Source organism: Pogoniulus pusillus, chromosome 22, assembly GCF_015220805.1.
Source record: "Pogoniulus pusillus isolate bPogPus1 chromosome 22, bPogPus1.pri, whole genome shotgun sequence".
Lineage (NCBI taxonomy): Eukaryota > Metazoa > Chordata > Aves > Piciformes > Lybiidae > Pogoniulus > Pogoniulus pusillus.
The window spans coordinates 17,352,266-17,374,669 of record NC_087285.1 but is presented as its reverse complement, the minus strand read 5'-3'; the positions used below and the strand labels follow the sequence as shown (position 1 = coordinate 17,374,669).

General features: G+C 44.6%; 1 protein-coding gene across 11 annotated transcripts in view; it reads left to right on the top strand.

The window, feature by feature from the left end:
- Nucleotides 1-22,404, top strand: part of SGCD (sarcoglycan delta) — a 681,477-nt gene that overhangs the window by 111,702 nt on the left and 547,371 nt on the right. For 10 of the 11 annotated variants that reach the window (XM_064161998.1, XM_064161986.1, XM_064161983.1 and 7 more), the window contains one exon: nucleotides 15,039-15,176. The gene's annotated coding sequence lies outside the window, so the exon portion shown is untranslated. Of the gene's footprint in view, nucleotides 1-13,729; nucleotides 13,787-15,038; nucleotides 15,177-22,404 lie in introns of all 11 variants that reach the window. The other variant, XM_064161985.1, reaches the window with a different exon arrangement.

Here is a 22,404-nt window from a genome sequence, read left to right as displayed (position 1 = left end):
AAGGGCGACGAGGCTGGGGAGAGGCCTTGAGCACAGCCCTACGAGGAGAGGCTGAGGGAGCTGGGATTGGTTAGCCTGGAGAAGAGGAGGCTCAGGGGAGACCTCATTGCTGTCTACAACTACCTGAGGGGTGGTTGTGGCCAGGAGGAGGTTGCTCTCTTCTCTCAGGTGGCCAGCACCAGAACGAGAGGACACAGCCTCAGGCTGCACCAGGGGAGATTTAGGCTCGAGGTGAGGAGAAAGTTCTTCACTGAGAGAGTCATTGGACACTGGAATGGGCTGCCCGGGGAGGTGGTGGAGTCGCCGTCCCTGGAGCTGTTCAAGGCAGGATTGGACGTGGCACTTGGTGCCATGGTCTGGCCTTGAGCTCTGTGGTAAAGGGTTGGACTTGATGATCTGTGAGGTCTCTTCCAACCTCAGTGATACTGTGATGCATCTCAATATATCTGTTGAGCAAGGGGTCCGGGCCCCACTCTGCACACACTTCAGAGGATATGCTTCAGACATCTGTAGTCCAACTTGTCTGCTGCCCATCATTTTCTTGAGGGCAGTAGATGAGTTCCTGGGGTGCATCTTCCAGTCTAATTTTACTCCAAATTAAAATGGGATGCTCCAAGCAGAGGCTGTGATGAGAATCAAAGCCCAACAAGTGGAGGTGACTAGGAGAGTGTCTTCAAAAGCTTTCTGTTGATACACAGTGTAACGCTAACACACACACACACACGTCCAAAGACATCTGGGCTCTCTGAGTGCTTCCAAAAGATGAACCAAATTGTTCATTCAATCAATCAGATTAATCCTGTTGGAGGTGAGAGAATTATCATTGTGCTGATTAGAATTGGATCAGCCAGTGGATGATCCTTTTATTCAGGAGCTTCCTTCATCCAATTGGCTTTGCTTATCCAAAAAACCTGGAAATTGGTTCTGAGCCATGTCTGATGCTGGGCGATGGAAAAGATAAAGCCTGACTCCTTTGAATGTTTTGTTATTGGAAATAGTGTTCATGTGGGCCCCTTAGACACTGTGCTGGACAAATCTTTATGCAAGTGTCTATTCTGAACTGCCTTTCCCCCATTCCTGTACTTTTTGGGTTCCTCTTACAGAAAGAGGAGAGCCTGCGCTTCTCTGAAGGCTTCTGCTGAACAAAAGCAATTGACTCTGAAGGTTGTACTCTAACATCAAACCCTCAGACTTTTCAAAGCATTGCTCAGGGTTTTAGATGTGAAGCCCTTATTGAATTTAATTGGAGTCGTGCAGCTGTACCAAAGCTTTCAAGATGCACACCCTGAAATATTCATGCTGCCTTTCTCTCTTCCCTTTCTCTCAGCCACATTTGTTAAAGTTTAAAGGAAGTGGATTCCAGTTCTTGTAGGTGCAAATCTGTACTTGCATAGTCTATGAAGACATTAGCATTTAGACATTGAACACCCTTGATTTGTATGCACCAGTCACTTGGTAAACAGCTGAAGTGGTTGCATGTATGCTGTCAGTTAATTCTGGCTGCAAAAATGGATGCCCTGGTTTTGAGTTTTCTTTTTTAAAGTCAGGTCCTATCTATTCTTCTGTTACTCACACATAAAGCCATTTCAACTCCAGCATTTTTACAGATCCCCTTATCCAGGCAGAGGTTTGGTATTGCTGATTGGTTACCTCTCAGTGTACAGGATCCCAAAAGTCATTCAGGTTTGCTTTCCTTCCAGGCACAGTGCATGGCAGAAGACAGAGGTAGGGTACCAAAACATGAATGTATCCTTCACTTTGTGTAGTACTTGTGAACAGAAGGTCTAGGGGCAGAGCTTGGCTTTCCCAAATGGGTTTGTTCAGTGTCTAAGAGCAAGGATGCTAGGCACAAGGGCACTACAATGTAAGAAGGATGATATGTGATAATGAGGATGATATCACTCATTTTAGAGCCACAGATGTAGTGGGTATCTCTCCCAGAGGAATCTCATCTTCAGAAATTACTTCAGAAATAATTATACTCTGTTCTTCTGACTTAAATATAGAGCCTCGAGAATCAACCAGCATCTTATTTTCAAGCTTATCCATCCCTGAAAGTTGCTTAACATGGAAGAGTTCCTAATTAGCCAACTGCAAAGCAAAATTGCTAAAAGAAGCAGGAGTGCTTCTGTTTATGGGGAAAAGCTCAGGAGACAGTATCAGAAATGCAGCTTTCTAGCCTCTGTCTCTCTGCCAATACGCTCTGCAGCCTTCAGTCAGCAACCTGTTGTAGTCTTCGCCTCCCCATCAGCAAAATGGGTATAAAGGTAAAAGTAAGAGCAGTGAAGGGCAGCCTGTGGCAAAAAGTGGCTTTTTCATGGCATTTGCCACCTTACAGAGTTGCAACCATGTGAGGTCTGTGGTTCACAATCATAGAATCAACCAGGTTGGAAGAGACCTTCAACATCATCCAGCCCAACCTAACACCCAGCCCTAGCTGGTCAACCAGACCATGGCACTAAGTGCCTCATCCAGGCTTGGCTTCAGCACCTCCAGGGACAGTGCCTCCACCACCTCCCTGGGCAGCCCATTCCAATGCCAATCACTCTCTCTGGCAACAACTTCCTCCTATCATCCAGCCTATACTTTCCCTGGCACACCTTGAGACTGTGTCCCCTTGTTCTGTTGCTGCTTGCCTGGCAGAAGAGACCAACCCCACCTGGCTACAGCCTCCCTTCAGGTGGTTGTAGACAGCAATGAGGTCATCCCTGAGCCTCCTCTTCTCCAGGCTAAACACCCCCAGCCCCCTCAGTCTCTCCTCATAGGCCTTTTCTGCTTATTAGCTGTACTGAATTAGCTGACCACATGCATGGCCCTAATCTACTGCAAACAAAGTAAAGTGTATTATCTCAAAACACCATGAAGGCAAGCTGACTGATAAGCAGAAAACCAGAAAGATCTGATTACTCATTTAAATGTTTGTAATTAATGTCTCTGGGCTGATCTGAGGCCTTCAGAAGAAAAGAATATTAGGAGAACTTGTACTTTGGCTCGTTGTTGTCAGGCATTGTAAAATCTCTTGCATGAACAGGCTGCAGAAATACTGTTTTATCCTTCAGCCTGGGAAGGATTTGCCTCATCAGCAAGGTGCTGCTATTTCAGCTGCCTGCCTTCCTAATTGAATTTTGAATATGACAGCATCATCACTAGGAGCATGGCAGACCTTCCCAGTTTGCTTTGGATAATTTTGCCTCTCTTGCTGCAGGGCTTTTTTTGCATGCTGTTAGGAGTACCCAGTGAGGAAAAATGGAGATTGTAACACAGATTTCCTTAGCTCCCTGCAACAAGCTGAGCAGAACCAAGTCCATCCTCTATGTCTGTCTTGGACTGCTTCTGATTTCACTTGTTGTGTGTTTAGCTTGGCAATTATTTTGTACAGATAGACCTGTGGTGTTAATTTCCTGCTTTGATGGTGCTACTCTTCAGGAATATTAATGAGTGGCTTCTGTATGTGGCATCTTTAAAACCTTCCAATGCTGGCATTTTAATTTTTGAATGTTCTTTTTTTAATGGTGAAGGAGCACTGCTGAAGGCCTCTTGAGTAAACAGTGTTTAAAAGCAGTCCATGCGTTTTAATTAGCAAATAAATACATAGATAAGGATGAAAGATTTGTTGTCCTCGGGCAAACCATGAGAACATCAGGCCCAGGGGTAGCTTAGTTCAACTCCAGAGAGATTACATTGATATCTCCTCATCTAAATCTTAGCAATGCCTTTCTGATACAAGCAGTACAAATTAAGGCAAGATAAAGGTGTCTTCTTTGCTGGAGGTTTAAGGTTCTTTTTGCTGCACGTTATTAAGGTGTCTTATGTGGGGGGGGGGGGAAGAAAGGCAGAACTAGAATAAGAAAAAGGCAGAACTAGAATAAGAAAAAGGCAGAACTAGAATAAGAAAAAGGCAGAACTAGAATAAGAAAAAGGCAGAACTAGAATAAGAAGAAGGAAGAACTAGAATAAGAAAACTGCAGCCTAATCTGTGTATGGGGCTGATAGTTAAAATAGCCCTCATGCAATTGCTTCTAGAAGTATGGTCACGAACCAGTGGGTCCACGAAGCATATTGACATGTTTTAATCATTAAAAATCAGTTTTCTGTGTTAGCAGGTTTCTGGTAGAGGATGCAGCTCTGATCATCACCTTTGTCTAGCTCTAAGCTAGTCATTTACCTTCCTGAGGAGGTTGTTGGGGCTTTTTGGGGTTGGTTGGTTTGTTTTTATAGGCTTGAGATTTTTAACCTGTTTCGAGAGGTTAAATGATCATAGAATCATAGAATCAACCAGGTTGGAAGAGACCTCCAGCATCATCCAATCCAACCTACCACCCAGCCCTGTCCAATTAACTAGACCATGGCACTGAGTGCCTTATCCAGGTTTTTCTTGAACACCTCCAGGGATGGTGACTCCACCACCTCCTTGGGCAGCCCATTCCAGTGCCAATCACTCGCTCTCATCCTGCAGCTCCACAGCATATACATGTGTGTATATATATATATAGGAGCCCTTCTATAGGCTTCTATAGGGTAGGTTTTGAGGCAAGAGGTTAGCAATGATTCAGAGGCAAGAATATGTTTCATCAGTCTGGTCACTTGAGCTATAAGTGAGGGTTACTCTTTGCTTTGGAGTAACTTAAAGACTGAAAGAAGGTAAGATCATGCATGGAAAAGCCTGAGGAGAGATGATGTTCTGTGAATTACTTTTCCTAGCTGCTGTAGCCTTTCCTCTCTGTCTGAAAGGGTAGGGAGATTGCTTAGAGATCAAGTTTTGCTGTTGCTGGAGAATGTCAGGATGAGGAAGCTCCTCAGAGGGCTACAGCTCATTTCCACACCATTTTCTAATGAGGCCATCAGCTCAGGAACAAGGAAATCTGGATGACTTGGCTGAGATCAAATGGAAGGAACACAAACTGATTGGAGGCACCAGAAGGCCTCTTAGTTCCCAGTGCTATGGATGCTGCTGCTTCCTCTTCACTCTGTCTGTCAGAAGCAGCTGGACTTGCTTGTGCCAAAACAGAATGAATGACTGAAAGAAAATGATGAGATTTTTCTAAATGCCTACCTTGAGACCATTGTCAGCACAGTTCAGATAAAGATGCCTGTTAGGTTGGAGATAAAGGAATCCATTGTAGCTTGCAATGTTCATTGTGAGCTGGTCTTAAAAGGTGTCTGTTTCTGTGCTGTGACAGACAGCACATAGACCCCACACCACCCATTTTGTTTTGCTTCAGGAAGAGGCTGAATATGCTACAGAACTTGATTGAGAGCTTGTGATACCAGAATAAACTCATGTAGAGTTATTGTGCATTATTCAATGAAGCAAAACAGCTCTGAAAGGCATCGTCTCCAAGTGCATGCAACTTTGATTTGATTTCCAGACCCAAGACAGATTCTTTAGTAGTACTAAGCCCAAAACCCAAATGGGAAAAGGACACTGTCTGCTCTCTGGGTTGTGCAGTGATCAAAGTAAGCCTCTGGGCTGCTCTAATTAATCTCTCCCCTGCTTTGGGATACGGAGCAAGAAGAGAGGCAGGCTGGCAGCCAAAACCAGTAGGTCTTTGCCAGGCAATGGTCCAACATGTTGGCAGGGTCTGTAGCTTGACCTTCCAGACCTCATTCTCTGCTGATACCATTGAAATGGGGCAACCCAGGGCTGAAAAATGTGAGCCTTGACATGAAAGGCTCTGAAAAAGCCATACCAGGGCCATAACCATTAATTGTGTCCTACACAGAGAGGTAGATTTGTTAAAGACAGCGTAGGGTGGAAGAGCCTTTCACTGTCTGAGCAGAAGCCTTTTTATAGAAGCCTCTGCTATTTGCTGGTCAGTTGTTGTGGTCTTCTGAGAAATCAGTCAGTGCTGTCTCCAGCCTAAATACCAGTGTAAAAGACAATTTATCATTTACCAAAGCTTTGATTGCTTTTTCAGCCTTGCATGGCCCCTTGGTTGGTAGCTGGAATTGTGTACAAGGTTGCCAATAGTTAAGTGGAAGCTAAAAGAATAACAAAGAAAGAAAAGAGAAGAATTGAAAATTCAGCTTCCAATTCTGTGCTTTAGTGCCTGTCTGATGTTTTAATTTCATTTTTAGACATAAACTTGTAGTAGCTCTCATTTAGAAATCAGGGAAAACAAAACCTCATTTAAGAAGTCTGTCTTTGTGTTCATATTTTTAAAACATGCTGCCCCTGAGGATGAAGATGCAGCTTCCCATAACCTAAAAAGCAAGAGTCAGCAGGAGAAGTAGCTCACTAGGAAAAAAAAAAAAACAACCCTGAGACATAATTATTAATTAATCTACAGGAAAAGATTTTTGTGTGCAAAAAAAAAAATCATCTCTGGCTTTTTCTCATCTTTTTTATTGCTGATTTCTTCTTCTGCACTTTGGATGCAACTGTGAGGAAGCCCAAATGTGCTCTATTCTAGCAGGACAAGTAATCACAAGAAATAGAAGGCTTTGAGGAGACCTTGTGGTAGCCTTGCAGTGTTTGATGCAACTCTGAGGAAGCCCAAATGTGTTCTACTCTAGCAGGTCAAGTAATCACAAGGAAGAAAGAGAAGGCTTTGAGGAGACCTTGTGGTAGCCTTGCAGTGTTTGATGCAACTCTGAGGAAGCCCAAATGTGTTCTATTCTAGCAGGTCAAGTAATCACAAGGAAGACAGAGAAGGCTTTGAGGAGACCTTGTGGTAACCTTGTGGTAACCTTGCAGTGTTTGATGCAACTCTGAGGAAGCCCAAATGTGTTCTATTCTAGCAGGTCAAGTAATCACAAGGAAGAAAGAGAAGGCTTTGAGGAGACCTTGTGGTAGCCTTGCAGTGTTTGATGCAACTCTGAGGAAGCCCAAATGTGTTCTATTCTAGCAGGTCAAGTAATCACAAGGAAGACAGAGAAGGCTTTGAGGCGACCTTGTGGTAACCTTGTGGTAACCTTGCAGTGTTTGATGCAACTCTGAGGAAGCCCAAATGTGTTCTATTCTAGCAGGTCAAGTAATCACAAGGAAGAAAGAGAAGGCTTCAAGGAGACCTTGTGGTAGCCTTGCAGTGTTTGATGCAACTCTGAGGAAGCCCAAATGTGTTCTATTCTAGCAGGTCAAGTAATCACAAGGAAGACAGAGAAGGCTTCGAGGAGACCTTGTGGTAGCCTTGCAGTGTTTGATGCAACTCTGAGGAAGCCCAAATGTGTTCTATTCTAGCAGATCAAGTAATCACAACAAAGAGAAGACTTCGAGTAGACCTTGTAGTAGACTTCCCGTATCTGAACAGAGCCTACAGGAGGGACTATTGACAAGGTCTTGTAATGACAGGATGAGGAGGAATGGGTTTGAACTGACAGAGGGGAGATTTAAACTAGATGTTAGGAAGAAGTTTTTTCCAGTGAGGATGGTGAGACACTGGCACAGGTTGCCCAGGGAGGTCGTGGAGCACAGAATCACCCAATGTGATCTTTGATCACATTGGGTGATTCTGTGCCCCACGACCTCCCTGGAGGTGTTCCAGGCCAGGTTGGATGAGGCCTTGAATGACCTGTTCTAGTGGGAGGTGTCCCTGCTTACGGCAAGGAGATTAGAACTAAATGATCTTTGAAATCCCTTCCAACCTAAACCATTCTACGAAGCCAGGTCGCATGTTTTGATGGAGCCTACACAAAAAGAAGTATTTCAAGTTGCTATAAGCCATGCTCAAATTCAATTAAAGGGAATTCAATCTCTCTCTCTCTCTCTTTCTTCCCAGTATTTCTCATGCAATTAGCAAGTTGCTTCTATTAACTCGGTTGACAGATGCTACTACTGATCTTATCTGCTTACACTTGTGCACACAGGGGCTTATTAATTCCTTGTGTGCTTCTGAACTTCTTTGTCAACAATCAAACTGGTGGGTAAATATGGAACATACGTGTCATGCTATTGCCTCGTTTGCTTTGCTTATCAGTGAGTAACAAACTTTTGGCAAATAAATAAGAGCAGCAAGGGAGCAGGTGGGTCTTAGAGGTTTCTTTTGCCACTGTTGGCAGTTGGTCACGTTGCTAAGTTACAGAGGATTCTGGCTTCTACTTTAGAGAGTGGAGATTGTTTTTAAATTTATAATGAACACAGTACCAGGGACTCCCAAAGCTGTTCTGGAAGCAGCTGTAATACAGGGAGGGTTTTGAATGTGGTCTGAAGATCAGCGCTGCAAAACACGGGTCTGATGCAAACCCAGCCCCTATCATTGCATTACAATCAGAGAGGTGTGCACGTAATTAATGTTTTGAATCAAATGCCTTAAAATTAGCAAACAGCAGTAATTAACTGCTTGAATAGGACGGTAGCTGCCTGTGACTTTGAAAGTGTAGGTTGAACATGGTTGTTTCTCTAAGAACGTGGGAATGAACATGACTAGATGTAAAAATCTTCACATTAATGTCCCTGGGGAAAATATTCATTGACTCATAGAATGGTTTAGGTTGGAAGGGACCTCAAAGATCATCCAGTTCCAACCTCCTGCCATAGGCAGGGATACCTCAGAATCACAAAATCAGTCAGGGTTGGAAGGGACCACAAGGGTCATCTAGTTCCACTCCCCCTGCCATGCCTAGGGACACCCTACCCTAGACCATCCTGGCCTTAAGCACCTCCAGCCATGGGGCCTCAATCACCTCCCTGGGCAACCCATTCCAAGCTCTCACCACTCTCATGCTCAACAACTTCCTCCTCACCTCCAGCTTTGCTCCATTCCCCCAAGTCCTGTCACTCCCTGACAGCCTAAAATGTCCCTCCACAGCTTTTTTGTAGCCCCCTTCAGATCCTGGAAGGCCACAAGAAGGTCACCTGGGAGCCTTCTCTTCTCCAGACTGAACAGCCCCAACTCTTTCAGTCTGCTCTCACAGCAGAGCTGCTACAGCCCTTTGAGCATCCTGATGTCCCTAGAACAACTTCCCACTAGAACAATTTAGATTTTCCTTTCTGGAAACTTAGTTCTTTCTATCAGTAGTTACTTTTTATTCCTCATGTTGCAACAGTGATTTCACTATTGCTGCTGTGCAGATAACAAGCAGTAACACACATCCCTACTTAGGAGCTTTGAACTTGCTGCAAAATCACCCATTGTGGTCCCAACTATTCATTCTTCTGAGGTGCTGAATGGGAAACTGGATGGTATTACTTAGGGCTCGGTTGCTCTGGTGGCATTACAAAGGCTAAAGCTCTGAACTGCAAAATGGAATCAGCTTTCATACTAGAAGCAGAAAATACTTAGAGATTTGTATTGATATTCCAGTTGGTGAGTGGAAAACATCATTTTCCTGCTGGTTAGAAGTTGCACTCTACCATCTGTTGCTGGACAGTGTAAGCTCTTTGAAAGGGCTGGAGTTCAACTCCACTTGGCTTCTGGCTTAACCTGCCTCTCTAGTGGAGACAGGGAGTCCAGGGGGTCAGATGGTGGGAGCATATGACTCGAAGCTGCTGGGAGACATTGGAGGATGGCCTGAGTCCAGGGAGATGACCACAGTGAAGCTGAATGCAGAAAACTGCCAAGTAATGTGCTTTGGCAGCAGATTTTCTGGGTACTGTGAAATTGCATGGGGCAGTGAGAGGCAAAAGGATGCCCTGTAGCAGGGGACTGAAACCCAGAGAGAGATGCAGGAAAACAATGTAAGAGAGAATAAAAACCAAAGACGGGACTTTCTGCCTGTTGTCTGAACTTCTGGCTTATAGCAGTTGACAGCTTCCAGGCAAGGAGATTAACTCAGAATCTTTTTTGCCAGAGTTAGGCAGCGTTGGTAGATCCTAGTGCAGCAAGAGGTGAGATCCTGACAGCTTGTTCTCTAGTCTTGAGTTCTTCCAGCTGAAGTTATTCTTTTATCCAGTGTTTCTTTTTTCCTTACAGAAGTAAACTCTGGAGGAAGGATTTTATTTTTGTTTGGTTTGTTTTATTTTGCCTTTTTTTAAGGGTCTAAACTCTGCTTCTGATGAAGTTTGTAGGTGACCTACTCCTGTTTAAGGTATTTCCGTAGGGGGTGTAGCAGATAATCCTTTGTCCACGCAAGGTAAATGCTTTTCTCTCCTCTTTTTGGGAAGGTGATAAAAAACTGGCAATGATTATGTGTTTTTCTGGACACCTCGATTTTCTTTCAGGCTGACTTGTCTAAATTCTAGATACTTATATGTTAAGAGAAGAAAGTATATGAAACTCAGAGCCCCAGCTAGGGAGAAGCAGAGAGCCCCAGCTAGGGAGAAGCAGTAAGCCCCCAGACACCTAAGGGAAGAACCAGAATAGCTGCAAAGCTGACACTAGCACTAAGCATTTCTTTTGCAGGTGGCTACAGTATAGACTGACTTGCACATGGACTACCTGAGCCACTTCTCCTTTTGTGCCCCCAGGAGCCCGCTGGGATGTCTGATTCATCCCTGCAGGTGGAGGCAGAAGCGTCAGGCTCTGAGAAATAGATTTCAAGGAGATTTAACTTGTCTCAGCATGGCACTCTTCAGGACAGCTACCCCTCTGAAGAAATAACCATAATTGTGCTAGGCTTCTCAAAGGAGGCTGTGCTGGGTTTCTAGCCTCCCCAGGGATCTGGGCTCCACATTCAGTGACATGGCTTCAGAAATGCCCCTTCTTCTTAAAACAGATGAAGCCAACAGGGGGTCTGCAGAAACAAGCTTTTGAACGAGAGCCAGTAAATGTAGCGGGGAGCAGGAAAGTTTCCATGTGGTTTTAAGTGTGCTCCTCTGAAGCCTAAGACTATTATGCCTATACTGAAGCTATAGGTAAGCCTCTAAATTGCAGAGAGAGGGTCTGGTCGAGTTTCTGTCCTTCTGTGCCTAGTATCATTGGGGTGTTGCAAACAAAAATGAGAGAGGCATATCACAGGAGTGTGGGCAAACCAGAGGGGGAGACTCAGCGACCAGAGCCAGGACTGGTTGGCTTTTGGGTTTTCCTTTCTTTGTTGTAGAGTGCAGAGAAAATCCTGTGCCTCCTGTGGGTGTGTTAAATGTGAACCATAACTTTGTAATCTCAGAGTAGGCCCAGGTTGGACTGCATGATCTTGGAGGTCTCTTCCAACCTGGTTGATTCTATGATTCTGTGATCATCTGTCCCTCGTGCCATGGTCTAGCCTTGAGCTCTGTGGTAAAGGGTTGGACTTGATGATCTGTGAGGTCTCTTCCAACCCTGATGATACTGTGATACTGTGATACCAGCACTGTCCCTCCAGGCAAAGCTGTGGTGGATAGAGATTATTTTATACTTCTTTTGGTATTCCATCTCAGGCCAAAAAAATAGCCAAGAAGGATGAAGAAACAACTGTCTACAACTACCTGAAGGGAGGCTGTAGTCAGGTGGGGGTTGATCTCTTCTGCCAGACAACCAGCAATAGTCTCAAGTTGTGCCAGGGGAGGTCTAGGCTGGATGTTAGGAGGAAGTTGTTGTCAGAGAGAGTGATTGGCATTGGAATGGGCTGCCCAGGGAGGTGGTGGAGTCACCATCCCTGGAGGTGTTTGTCCTGGAGTCCTGTACCCCTAAATTCCTCTCCTGCCCGGACTTCGGGGGGAAAGGGGAAAAGCCGCCTGGTTTCCCCCCCCCCCTCGCCTGCCCTGCAGCCGTGAAGGGGGCGGGGACTGCCCCGTGGAGGGGGCGACTGCCCCGTGAGTTCCCGCGCTGGAGCCAGGCTGGGATTGGCCGTGCGCTTTCGCGCCTAAGGTGTGGTAACTCTGCCCTTTGTCTAGCGAAGGTTATAACTATTGGGGGTCTTCCCGCCTTTGGGGTTCCCGCTTTGGATTTTGCCCGTGTTGGACGCATGTCTCTGCCTGAGCTGCTCACTCTCCTGTGCCTGGACTGCAGAGAGACCAAAGGATTCACCTTCCTGTTAGGCACACACCTTTGTCTGCCTAACGACCCTTAACGATCCTTAACGACTCCTGCAGCCTCTGGAGGAGGAAGACAGACCGCACGAGCCAGCCTGAGTGAGTTATTTGGCTTAGCTTAATTTAGTAAGAAACCGCTATTAATTAATAGCTGAGTCCTTTTCCAAAAACTGACTTCCAAATATATATAGTCAGATTATTAATGGTATCCTTGTAGATTTCTCATGCAACTGAACCTGTTTATCAAACGAAATTAATCTTTGTATATATAGTTGTGGGGGCGGGTTTTTGTAAAAATAAAAAATATCTATTTTTGATAAATTTTCGACTCGGCCACGTATTTCTGCCCTCTGCAACAGTGTTGAAGAAAAGCCTGTGTGAGGCACTTAGTGCCATGGTCTGGTTGATTGGCTAGGGCTAGGTGCTAGGTTGGCCTGGATGATCTTGGAGGTCTCTGCCAATCTGGTTATTCTATGATTCAATGAAAGAAGGGCAAGTATATGCATGTGGTATTTATTACTACCATTTGCTATGGGACAGTCTGGCAAAACCATTTAATTCAGCACTTGGCTTGTGAATGACATCGGTATGACTACATAGTCTTTGCATTGAGAGATGGCATAAGTGAAGTAGCCACATAAGATGGTGAGAACACAAGAACACTTCAGTAGGTTGGTAACCTGGCCATGCAAGAAGATGAGCAGCTGGCCTTGCTCATCCTATCAGACCAGAGCCACAGCCAGCACATTTCAGAGACTTCTACATGCAGTAGCAGTTCACACGCAGTAGCTTGGAGTGTCACAGATCCCAGGTAAAGCCTATTAGTCTCAACTTAATGAAAGAGGTGAAGATAAACACATCTTTATCTTTGTTGTGAGCTGAGAATGAGCGTGTGGGCAGTCACTGCAGATCAGCCAATGTGTGCTAACCCATTACACTGCCGTAGCTTGATCATACTTCTAAGCCCTTCTCACCTTACTGTGAGAATCTTCTTTCACTGCCGAGCTCATGCCTCCTCTTTATTTTTTAGTGAGCAATTCCACTGGTGTTTTATGCCTTTCTCTCCCTTTACCTGCAATACCCTTGATGTTTATCTGAAATACACCTCAGATCCCAGTGTCAGGATACAGAAACTGGTAGACCTTGTTGTTCTTGACCTTTTTTTGGAACCTCACAAGGAACAGCCCTGAAGCAGTTTCCTCTGAAGTACACTGACCCATTTATATCTATGACAGATGCCTGGGAGGTACCAAGATGCAGGTTTCCCACCTTGGGTAGGAACAAAGGTCTGTGTTCATTCAGCCCTATGGAGGGTTAATTATTGTTTTGCTTAAAAAAGCATTTGGTTGCCCTTAGGTGTAGGAATTTATTTAAGCCTTATCTGCATAATTATCATGTTTATTGCTCAACACAGCTGGGTGGATATGAAGAGTATGCAGTTTTTGATACACACTTTATGTCAGAACCATTACAAGGGAAATGATCATCTCTTATAGCCCCTGCAAAGAGGCTGGCAGTAATAGTTAGTTTCCTGACTTTAAAAAACAAATCCTAGGATCAGATTTATTTGCCCCATTTACATCTTTTTTTGAGGCTAAAGCTTTTCCTCTATGGAAATGTGTGCTGTGGTGATGAACTGCCAGGATTTTGAAGGGTGATTGGTGACCCGAGGTGCTTTGCTTAATAGACCCAAATTGCAGAGAGAAGGGAGCTTTATCACATGAAAGTCATTCAGCTCTTTCAGGAACTCCTGTCAGGCACCCAAAATCACCATTTGTCTTCGGAAATCACAGCCACTCTTAGCATCTTCATTACTGAGTTGTTCAACACAAGAATTCTTGGAGAAGCCAGGATAAAATGTAGACAGCATCATAACATATGGCTTTGGTTTTTATTTTCCAGACCTTGCAAGATGTCTGTAGCTTTATTTGAAACCATAGAAGGTTGTATCCTTTAGAGGTAAACTTTTATGGGGCGTCAGTGAGCGTTGCTGTATTTGCAATAGGCTGCAAGCATTTGAACGGCTCAGCTTTGGCTCCTTCATTAGAGAGCACTTACTACTTCAAATTCATATTATTCCACGAGGCAGCCTGCTGCAGTCTGAGGGCTCCCTGGTCCAGCCTGCAGTCTGCAGAAGTCTTGCAGATACCTGCATCGCTCAACCCTGGGGCAGTGGCTGGCTCACACGCTGGCATGACTGCCAGCGACCTGGAATGACGCTTGAAAATGAGGATGAGATGCACACAAGCATAAGCAAGGGCAGGGATCTCTGTGGTGTATTTTAGCCACTGACAACCCTTTTTTCTGTCCAAAGTGGGGGTTGTGGTGCTGTACTGGAAAAATGAACGTTTAGAGTCATTCTCACAAGGCTGATATTATCACCAGGTGACATCTGATCTCAGCCACTGGGTTATGAAATGAGAAGACAAAAGACCTAATAAAGTCACCTTTCAGTTACGGTTGCCCTCATCAGTGATGTGAGAGCACTGATGGTACCAATCAGTCTGCTGTCATTAGTTGGACTGATAGATGGTTTTATTTTCTGTCTGTTATACAGATGAACCTTTTCATTTGGGTTGGTAAGAACACAAAATAGCCAAGTGATAAGATGGAACTTCTGCATGGAAGCCAAAATAGTTAGAAGGGAGGGAGGTGCACACCCATCAGCTAGGACTTTTCTCCTTCACTCCACTAATCTCTCCTTGTTCCATAGATGATAAATTGGCCATCAATCCCTTTCATTGGGAGACATCTCTTCTATGCTAACATCTTGTCTCTACTGCTCAGTTACTCACCATCTTCTTTCCTTTGGTCTGATCAGTATCTCTGGTCAGACAAATTGCTTTTGACTTGTGTACTGTGAAGAAGCATTTGTGTGTAACTTCCAATTCTGTGAACTGGTCTTAAAAGTTACATTATCTCCACCCACAAATATTTCCTGTCTCTCAGTTATAGCTTTGTCCCTATAAAACAGATGATGTCAGGTAGCTACTGAAGCTCTTAAATCTATATCAATCCTTTTGGTAGTGAAAAAACCTCCTGGGCCACACAGCACAGGAACTTATTTGCCTTTTATCCTACAAGTTGTGAAACTGGGAGAAGAATATAGAAAGTATGTGATTATCTTTGTCTCTCCAGAATTCTTTGCTAACACAAAGGCATTTCAGAACTGAGCAGTTGTTTAATCTCCTTTCCCACTTCTGCTTTACAGTTCTGCACATCAACACAAAGCATGAACAATTTGTTGGATGGGCCAGGGCATGGATGTCAAAATCAGGAGTTTGAGCCTGGATTGTGAACTTGGGACTCTCTGAAGCTGAAGGATGCAGTACTCTCAAGAGCACTTAAGGTAGGTGTTCTGATTGCTCCTTGCCATTGCTGTATAACTGGACATGCACACGGGGAGTAGAGCGTGGCAGCCCTGCTGCCGGCTGTGCTGTGATCTCTGCAGAAGTGACAGATGAGAGTCCTCACTAGGAGCATACACGTTTGGCACAAGAGTTTGGCAAGCTTTGCAGATGCAGAACTGACATTTTTCTGTTCTCTTTTTTTAATAACTGTTTTGCAGTCTTTTTTCTTTGTTTTCCTGTTTTTTACCCCATGTTTAATATCATTATTCTGGTTCCAAAGTCTTGGGATGAGAAGCAGATGAAATGTTTTTACTGCTCTTAGCAGACTGACTGTGGTATGAAGAGTAATGTTATGTTCTGTAGTCCCAGCTCATCTTGTTAACTCGCCAACACAGACCATTCCTCTGAGGTGCTGATTGGCTTAGAGAGGTCTTTGGTCTGTGGAAAGTTCTTCCTCTCTCTTCTGTGGCTGCACTCTGTCACATTTCCTCACCACAGGATAAATGAGCCTTTCTATAGGTGAACAGCTCACCATATGGCCTCAAATTAGAAAGCAGTGAGATGTGACCATTTCCCCTGTTGAGTAGTACCTTACTCCAAATGAGGTCTTATTGGAGCAAAAGTAACCCCATGGAGAGGGACAGAGGAGCTGCTCTTTGGATTGTATATTTCCCAGTTTCTGCTATGTAGCTTGCTGCGTGGTCAAGTAGGTATTGTTTTGTGAAGAGAGTGACAAAATTCTGGAACAGGTTGTCCAGGGATGTGGTTGATGCCCCAAGATCAGACTTGATGTGGCATTAGGCAGCCTGATCTGGTTGGAGGTGTCCCTGCTCACTGCAGGGAGATTGGACAAGGGGACCTTTGAGGGTCCTTTCCAACCCAGTGCAGTCTGTGAATCTTAGCAGCCAGTGGCTAAGACTCTACCTTACAAACCTTCTTTGTGAGGGATGCCTGCTGAGTTCAGTGCCATAGATGGAAGACTATACAAGTGCCTCATGTGAACCTCTCATACTCTGGACCTTTACCTTCATGACTGAAATTTCTTTTGAGAAGATGATAGATCTGAGTCAAATTAGGGGAAAAAGTATTTGTTGTGGTCAGAGTAACAGCCAATGTGGAGGGTGGAAAGAATGAAGGCCATGAAAGTTTTGCATTGACATTCAAGATTTGGTTTCCTGCAGTCTGCTGAAGGAGAAACTTCTGAGACAATTTAAGGCATGCTCCTCACTAACTACATTCACAAATAGATCTTCCTTCTTGCCTTCAAAGTCTAGCACTACAACCCTCTGACAGCTTACATTACATTCAGCAGGACCATGTAGTATTACATCATGTCATGTAGGTTTCTTTCCTTCGCTGCCTGGTGCTAACAGGAGGTGACATTACATGAGCGAGCTAATGTAGCTAAAGTAGCTGTGGTGGTGTGAACTGTGAACTGAACTGAAGTCGAGGGGGTGGACAAAAAGCAAAGGAAAAATATCCTGTTCTTTGGAAAGTGCACTGATTTTACAAGCAATAGGATTCAAAGCAGACACTGCTGAATTATTAGCAGAGTTTTCAGGTGTCTTTTTTTTCTTGGAGAGAGGAGTATTTAGCATGATCTGTTTCTGGCTTTTCAAGGTTTATTGTCTTAAAGTAATTGCCAATGACTTACAGAGTCTTCTTAAATATTCAGTTTGCTTGCTATTTTTGGCAGTTAGCCTCTGAAGGCCTCGTTATCATTTCTGCACCTTGGTCAGCTAAAACCGAATAACAAACAAAGAAAAGATTTGGGTTATTTTTGCTAATTACAGACTTCCTCTTAAGGAAATGCTCATGACCAGCAATGGTTAGAGCTACCAAAAAAAAAAAAAGGCCCTAGGGAAGAATTTGCTGCTGATGTTGTCAAAGGTGTATTGAGATCTTATGATAATTCCAACAGCTTTTGGAGAGGCACCATCACTACAGGCTCTTTAAAGTAGCAAGCTATTAACTCTTGCATTAGAGCAGTGTCTTCCTGTGCTGTTGGTCACACACTCCAGATGCTGCTGCTTGGAGTAGGGAGGTCTCTCTCCAATGCCAGAGTTTTGTGCTTAGCCTCGATGATGTTAGCTTGCACCTTTTTGCTTGTACAAATTCTCCCTCTGGATTAGCCAAGAGTTCTCTTGGCAAAGATTTGGCTATTTGAAGCACTCCTACTTCTCCTCCCCATCCCTGGATCTAGTCTTGGCAATTATGTACTTGGTGGTGTCTCCCTCAGTGAACCCTCTCATCTACAGCCTGAGGAACAATGAGCTGAAGGATGCCCTGAGGACATTGATAGTCGGATGTTTTCAGAAGCAATAAACTCTTTGCCTTCTGCAGAGCAGTTCCCCTTCCAACAGTCCCGGCTGCAGCTTTCAAATATCTCTTTGGCTGGATGATGTGTTGGGCTAGTTCACAACTCTGCTGGATCAATGAATATTTATTTATGTGAAGCAAATAAACACCTCATTAGAGATGTATTTTGGTGAGGTGGTATAAATGTCATATCTCATTTGAGTGGAGTTCTGATCTGGAGAAGGTTTTTGAATGCAGCCACTATGGGACGGTTAAATTTGTCCGATTTGACCATAGGCTCTCTAAAGGGCATGGGAAATCTTTCTTACTTAAGGGCTTGTCTAAACTGATCTATCTCTAAGAAATTTTAAATCAAAGTCTGCTGATGAACAGCCCACTGTCCTTTTGTACTAAATATAAATGCCTTAGAACTTCCTTTATTCTGAATTCCTATTGCTTTCTAAGTTCCGTGTGGAGAGCTCCTCTGGTTGCAGACTTATGTCTCAGTGCTTGTTACCATAATCTCGATGAAGAGCTCAGAGAAGAGACAGCAAAGTAGTTTTGAGCACAAATACAGGTAAACAGGCAAAATACAGATTGTACAGTGTGGTGTCTGAGTGAAGGATCATTAAGTAGTGGGAAACAGCAAAGAAGATCTTAGAAGTACCTGCAAAATGCGAGCTTGGGAGGGAAAGACTTAGTTCCAGGTAGAAGGTATAAGGGCTCTCATAACATAATGAAACAAAGGAAAACTTGTTTCAAGCCTCAGCCAAACTTGTGACAGTGAGATATATTATGTTATGATAGACTCTCCCTGGGCAAGTGGCAGTAGTTCAGTGTCTGGCACATTTAAAACTAGACTAGACAAGACACTCAAAAATGAATAATAGGGAACAATCCCATGGTGACAGGAAGATGAACTGGGAGACCCAAGTGGTTGTTACCAGTCTCAAGATCCCATGCTATCACTCCACCTATGTAGAACCCAGGGAAAGGGATGTTTGCATGCAAAGTTTAGAGGTTTAACGATGCTATGTGTAGTAATCATGTCTTGGCTGAGATGAAAGGAGAGCTGAGGATTTCAGTAAGCTTAATTCTGCTATTGTAGTATTAAAAAAACAGAGTTCTTTTCCTTAAAAACATGTTTAAATTCTGTCTCCAAAAGAACAAGAGTTTAAAAAGGAATACTGCATATCTGCTTGCCTCTCAGGACTGGGGGAAAAAAACCAAACCTGGATAAGCTCTAAGAAAAAATTAAAAACCAAACTGCATTGTGTCTGATGGATAATGTAGCCAGAGCCTGGGGATGTGTCATCTGTCTGAAGCTCAACAGAACCTACATTTATAAAGCAACAACAACAACAAAATACTAATTGGTTTCCCTACCAAATATCAGAAACTTTTAACAGAGTAAAATTTTCTTTTAGGGAGAGAAATTAGAGCTAGGGTAGAAAAAGCAAGGGAGCCAATGGCATCTTGGCCTGGATCAGGAGCAGTGTGGCCAGTAGGATGAGGGAGGTTATTCTGCCCCTGGACTCAACACTGGTCAGGACATGCCTTGATTAATGTGTCCAGTTCTGGGTTCCTCAATTCAAGAGAGATGTTGAGGTGCTGGAAGGTGTCCAGAGAAGGGTGACAAAGCTGGTGAGGGAGTCACTGTCCCTGGAGGTGTTGAATCAAAGCCTGGATGAGGCACTTAGTGCCATGGTCTGGTTGACTGGCTAGGGCTGGGTGCTAGGTTGGCCTGGATGAGCTTGGAGGTCTCTTCCAACCTGGTTGATTCTATGATTCTTAGTGTTGTTACACAACTTAAATTTTAGAGAGTGAACACTTGGGTGCTTCTTTAAAGCAAATACTTGATTTGCCACTAGACAAAAGATATCCATGAGGTTTTGAGTCAGTTATCTCTATGGAGATGGTGCTGAGCATCATTTTGTCAGAGCAAGAGTCTTACAGTCTCAACTTTAAGATGGTACCTTGCAGCCAGCCTGAAGCTCTGAGCTTTTAGAGGGTCCAGAGTTTTGAGCAGCCACATGTGTTTGCTATGGTGTCAGGCACACCTTAAAGAGGAAATGGAGAGCAACAATAAAGAAATGATTTTGAGCATTTGCTTTTTTCCACGCTTCCTGCTAACACAGGACTTGTTTGTTAGTATCACTGGTGACATGTGAGAAACTGAAGCGACTTGTACAAGGTTGCATTGAGAGAACAGCATGGACAAGGTATAAATCCTGATGCTGAATCCTTCCTTTTTTGGCTGGACTCCGATCTAGTGGCTAGGAGTTTGCTGAACGTGGAGTAAGCAGCTCTCAGTGCTTGGAGAGTGGTGCAGTGTGGCTCACCTCGTAGCTGAAGCCCAGACATTACAGAAGACCTGCTCCTTCTCTCAGGGCTGTTGTGGATTTGCTGCAACTGTGATGTTGTCCTGGTGTGGAGAGCTGCAGTGTCTATTGCTTGGTGCTGTGGTCAGATGCAATGATCAGCAGTCAATGCACTGAAGGGTGACTGTGTCCCTGCTGTGACCTACAGCCACCTCATCTGCCCCTGCTCCCTGCAGCTCCTCTCCCCTGCCCTGCTCTGAATCCTCTCCTGCCTCCTGGCCCACTGCCCTGCCCTCTCTGACCTTCCCTGTCACCTAAGAAAATCTACAGAAGACATTTAAGCTCTTCAGCAGGACTTTTATGATTCTTCCTGCTGCCAGCCAACAACAGATCTCAGTAACTTGTCTCAGTTGGGTCAATCCTGCCTTTGGGGTTGTTAGAACGGACCAAGATATGGCTTTTTGCACCCAGAACTTGAGTGATACTTGATGGAGCTGAGTTTTAAAGTTAGGAGCGTGCTGGTCCCAGCCTGCTGCTATGCTGATTAGAGGAGGCTACGACTCTAATGGCTGATGCATAATTTCAGAGAAGGGCATTTTGATCAGTGTAGTATTTCAAGGAGAGTAAATACTCTGACTTAACCTTATTTTAACCTTTGCATGACTGTAGAAGGCTGCTGGTTTGAAGAGACCCCAGGGGGGCGTTAAAACTGTCCATGTGGGAGAGTTCATTTTAGAACATAAACAGGCAGGCAGTTTGCTTGGAAACTGTGTAAATTATTTAGCAATAAAAGGTACTTTTGATTTTAGGAGAGCACTGCAGATTGATAAGCTGACTTTGGAAAGGTCAGCAGCCATAACTTAATCGCTCCAGGGCCTCCGCTAATGATCTCTCTGGTGTGCCCTGTGCCCCGGAGCACCCCTGTGGGAGCAGGGATGGTTGGTTGCAGGAGCAGCATCCTTTGGAGGCAGACATGCTGATGCTGTTAGGCAAAGTGATACCAGGTTAAATTTTCAAACCTGATCATCCAACAGCCCTCAAGTTCTTGTTTGAATCTAAAAGATCCTCAAACAGCTCTTGTGCAGATCCCATCGAGTTTAGCCTATAAAGAGTACTTGTTCAGAAACTTTCTTTCTCTCTTCTTTTTAACCCTTTCCATTTTACCTTTTCCACTGGTACTCCTTGATTTAATAATTTCCCACCTGCTCCTGTCTCACTGGCCTTTTGTGGTTTGGACTAGAAATGTCAATTACAGGCACAATTATTTACACTGCTGAAGAGTCTTGCATGACTCTCTAAATCCCCCATCTGTGTAGTTCTTCTAACTAAAATTGCATTTGATTTGCAGGAGAGGCTGAGGGAGCTGGGGGTGTGCAGCCTAGAGAAGAGGAGGTTCAGGGGTGACTTCATTGCTGTCTACAACTACATCAAGGGAGGCTGAAGCCAGGTGGAGGTTGGTCTCTAGTCCCAGCTAACCAGCAACAGAATGAGGGGGCACAGTCTCAAGTTGTGCTGGGGCAGATCTAGGCTGGATGTTAGGAGGAAGTTGTTGGTAGAGAGAGTGATTGGCATTGGAATGGGCTGCCCAGGGAGGTGGTGGAGTCGCTGTGCCTGGAGGTGTTGAAGAAAAGCCTGGCTGAGGCACTTAGTGCCATGGTCTGGTTGATTGGACAGGGCTGGGTGATAGGTTGGCCTGGATGGTCTTGGAGATCTCTTCCAACCTGGTCGATTCTATGATTTCCCAGGTCTGTGGCAGGTGGCACTGGTTTGAGAGTGATGTAAATCCATTTTCCCAGAACTATAAAGGCTTTCTGCAGACAGGAACATCTCTCCCCACATTGAGCTATCAGTGTTGTGAGGTGATCATTAGGAAGAGAGAGACTCTTTTGGAGGCTGCATCACTCAGACATTTCAGATGTTATGACTTGGCTGTTTTCATATTGCTGACTGGCAAATTTGGGTTTTGCTGAGTCGTAAGTTTTGATTTTTACTAAGTTGAGACCTGCAAAATTAGTGTTGTGCAAGTCAACTTGCTGAGAGCTGGAGATATCTGTGGTGCTTGGGTTTCTGACATTTGATGGCAAAGATTTTCTCTTTAAGATCTTAAACTTGCTTCCCAAACAGGCTTCAGCTCGTTTAATGTTGACAAAACCCCACATACTCCTTTGTTGAAGAGGAGCAAGGATCTGCTGGAGAGGGTCCAGCAGAGGGCTACGAGGACAATTAGGGGACTGGAGGGCATGGCTTATGAGGAGAGGCTTAGGGGCCTGGGGATTTTTAGTCTGGAGAAGAAAAGACTGAGAGGGAACTTGATAAATGTTTGTAAGTATCTGAGGGCTGGCCAGAAGCCAGGGCACAGGCTCTGCTCACTTGCTCCCTGTGCAGGACAAGGAGCAATGGGTGTAAGTTGCAGAAAAAGTGGTTCTACCTCAACACAAAGGAGAACTTCTTTACTGTAAGGGTCATAGATCACTGGAACAGGCTCCTCAGGGAGGTCGTGGAGTCTCCCTCTCTGGATGTGTTCCTCTGTGGTCTGTGTTAAATAGCATTGTCCTGCTCCAGCAGTGGGGTTGGACTCAATGATCTCTTTGGGTCCCTTCCAACCCCT